The sequence below is a fragment of the Sinocyclocheilus grahami genome, unplaced genomic scaffold (genome assembly GCF_001515645.1).
Source record: "Sinocyclocheilus grahami isolate Dianchi unplaced genomic scaffold, SAMN03320097.WGS_v1.1 scaffold5375.1, whole genome shotgun sequence".
Lineage (NCBI taxonomy): Eukaryota > Metazoa > Chordata > Actinopteri > Cypriniformes > Cyprinidae > Sinocyclocheilus > Sinocyclocheilus grahami.
The window spans coordinates 12,520-13,037 of NW_015510080.1; the positions used below are offsets into that span (position 1 = coordinate 12,520).

Consider the following 518-nt stretch of genomic DNA (forward strand, 5'->3'; position numbering starts at 1 on the left):
CTATTAAATAATATAAGTATGTTTTTCCCATTACCAGTGAGGTACACACTTCTAGTGCATAGTATGCAAGTTTACAACTCACCTGTCCAAGGCTGCAACACCCAGGTGCTGTTTGATGATGTCACTGGTTAGAAGCAAAGTGGGGCCTAATTAAAACAAAGATGATAAGTTAAGACAGTCAACTTAGTACCAGCTTTCCTTTGAGGCAAATTAAGGAGGGAAAAGAGACCAATAGCACTGAGAGCATGCTGCAGCTCCAGCATGAAGGCAGTCAAAGGCACCTCCTCAGACACAGGCAGTATGGCAACTGTAGACAGATTGGCGGCTGGGTTACCTGCGTCCCGCTTACTGCTTGGGGTGTGAAAACCCAGACTTCGCACTGTGAAGATCATTAATGTGCATTAGGGAAAATACAAAACAAATACATAGAAATGTTTCACAATCACCCCCCTGACAGTGGACCATTTACTTGTGGCTCTGTTCACACGAGTCAAAACTTCCACCTAATATCAAACACA

The 518-nt window shown here is 43.6% G+C and overlaps 1 pseudogene; it reads right to left on the minus strand.

Moving 5' to 3' along the window:
* The window catches only part of LOC107577191 (patatin-like phospholipase domain-containing protein 7), a 4,853-nt pseudogene extending 4,474 nt beyond the window's left edge, over nucleotides 1–379 (minus strand).
* Between the last annotated feature and the right edge of the window lie 139 nt (nucleotides 380–518).